At 38.2% G+C, this 2,705-nt stretch overlaps 1 non-coding gene across 1 annotated transcript; it reads left to right on the plus strand.

The window, feature by feature from the left end:
- The first annotated feature begins 705 nt into the window (after positions 1-705).
- Positions 706-812, plus strand: LOC127740373 (small nucleolar RNA R71). Its single transcript, XR_008001050.1, has one exon. It is a non-coding gene; the product is annotated as a small nucleolar RNA R71 (small nucleolar RNA).
- Positions 813-2,705: the final 1,893 nt, after the last annotated feature.

Genomic DNA, 2,705 nt, shown 5'->3' on the forward strand with positions numbered 1-2,705 from the left:
TCTAGAATAGTGGAGATAGTTTCGTTCAATTTTTATAAGCTCCCTAATCGCTGCCTCCAATTTTGAGAAACTACTGCTGGTTTCACATGGTTGCATGGTGGAGGTTGAGGTATCCTAGTTGTGGCTATTGTGTGTTTGCTGAGTGGGGTGATATGATGTGTTTTGTGAGTTGTGGTAGGGTCTGTTGTTGCTTGATTGGTGGTTGGGGTTGTGGTTGTTGTGATGATTGGAGTGATATGGTTTGTGGTCTTGTTGGTTTTTCACCCAAAATTCGGGTGGTTCTTCCATCTTGGGTTGTATGTTTTAGAGTTTGGATCATATGGTGGTCTAGATAGGTTGTTTACATAACTTTCCTACTCCCATTCACATTCAGCTTCTAGTGTATCTTCTTCTTGTGGTGGTGCTTGAGCTTGGACAACTGAGACTTGGCTTGCCTCCACCTTCTTTGTTAAGGCTACTAATTGTGCTGTGATTGCCTTGTTTGGTGCTAACAAGGCATCTATAGAGTGGAGTTCCAGCACTCCTCTCTTTTGAGCTCTTTCTGAAGTATAGAAGTACTCATTTTTGGCTACAGTCTCAATAACATCTATGGCCTCTTCAATAGTTTTCTTCTTGTTGAATGAACCCCATGAAGAGTGATCCACAGCTTTCTTTGCTTCATATGATAGCCCTTCATAGAAGATGTGTACTTGAACCCATTCGTTGAACATATCCGGAGGGCACTTCCTTGTCAAGTCTTTGAACCTCTCCCAGGCCTCAAAAAGTGTTTCACCATCTTGCTGTCTGAAGGTTTGTACCTCAGTTCTTAATCTATTGACTCTCTGTGGTGGGTAGAATCTTGCTAGAAACTTGTTCACAACTTCATCCCAAGTGGTCAAGCTCTCCTTGGAAAATGCTTCTAACCACTTTGCTGCCTTATCTCTGAGTGAGAAGGGGAACAAGAGTAGCTTGTAGGTGTCAGGGTGTACACCATTGGATTTTACAGTGTCGCATATCTGGTATGCGAAATCGTGATTCACACACTTTCTTCACAACTCCGCACAGCTGACCAGTGATAAACCACTATTTCATGATAAATCTTGTGCTTAAATTGAATGATTTTATCAACTCTTCACCTACTTATTCATATGAATTTGCATAGTTTTGCAATTATTTCCTTAGGATATGACATATGAGAAAACATGTTTCTTATGCTTTAAAATAATCAAAAATTAATTATCCTTTATTACCATTCGATGTCGTGATTTATGTGTTGAGTGCTTTCAGGTTTTATAGGGCAGGAATGACTTAAAGGATGGAAAGGAAACATACAGAAATGGAAGGAAAGCACAAAATTGGAGTTTAGGAGAAACTGGCAGTGACACGTTCGCATGGATGACGTGAACGCGTGCTTAGCGCAAAAGAGAATCGATGCGAGCGCTTGGATGATGTAAACGCATGACGTGCAAAACACAACTGATGCAGACGCATGACTGACGCGACCGCGTGCAAGAGCAAAACTCCAAATGATGCGACCGCGTGACGTTCGCGATCTGCAGAATTTGCAGAAGTCGGTCCCAGTGACTTCTGGGCCCTTTTTGGCCCAGATCCAAGCGCAAAAAACACAGATTAAAGGATTATAAATGGAAGGATCCATCCATTCATGGAGATATATGGGATATACTGGATACAACAAACATTCAAACATAGTTTTAGGATTGAGATGTAGTTTTTAGAGAGAGAGGTTCTCTCCTCTCTCTCTTTGGATTAGGATTTAGAATTTCTTTTGATTTTAGGATTATCTCATCTTCATATCAGGTTCAATATTCCTTTATTTTCACTTCTCTTATTTGATAATTATTTATGTTGCCAAATTGGCTTATGGACCATTCATGTTATGATTTTCTTAATTAATACACTTTGAGGTATTTCAGACTCATGATTGCTTTCTTCTATTTATTGTAAATAATTTAGATTCTCCCATTTTGGCTTTGGTTGATTAATTGGTAACTCTTGAGTTGTCAAACTCATCGTGATTAATAATTATTATCTTTCCTGATTAATTTAGATTCCTATAACTCTAGTCTTTCCTTAAGGAGTTAACTAGGACTTTAGGTGTTAAATTAATTTGTCCACTTAACTGACCTTCATAGTTAAAGGTTGACTTAGTGGGAGCAAAAGTATAATTCTCATCACCATTGATAAGGATAACTAGGATAGGACTTCCAGTTTTCATACCTTGTGATGTGTTGTGGAAAACGATCCAACACAAAACTCACCGGCAAGTGTACCGGGTCGCATCAAGTAATAAAAACTCACGGGAGTGAGATCGATCCCACAGGGATTGAAGGATTGAGCAATTTTAGTTTAGTGGTTGATTTAGTCAAGCGAATCAAATATTGGTTGAGTGGTTTATCATTAACAGAAACTAAATTGCTTGGAATGTAAAGGGAGAGGGGAGAATTGCAGTAAATTAAAGAGCAGGAAAGTAAAAATGTTGAATCTTAAAGAACAAGAAATTAAATGACTGAAACTTAAAGTGCAAGAAATGTAAATTGCAGTAACTTAAATTGCAAGAAATGTAAATTGCTTAAATGGAAAAGGGATTTGAGGATTGGGAATTCAGAATTTCAGCAAGGGAAATTAAATTGCAACAATTAACAAAGCAGCAGTTAAATTTGAAATAACTAGAATCCAAACAGAAATGGAAATTAATCTTGCAGCAA

Source organism: Arachis duranensis, chromosome 6 (assembly GCF_000817695.3).
Source record: "Arachis duranensis cultivar V14167 chromosome 6, aradu.V14167.gnm2.J7QH, whole genome shotgun sequence".
NCBI classification, from domain to species: domain Eukaryota; kingdom Viridiplantae; phylum Streptophyta; class Magnoliopsida; order Fabales; family Fabaceae; genus Arachis; species Arachis duranensis.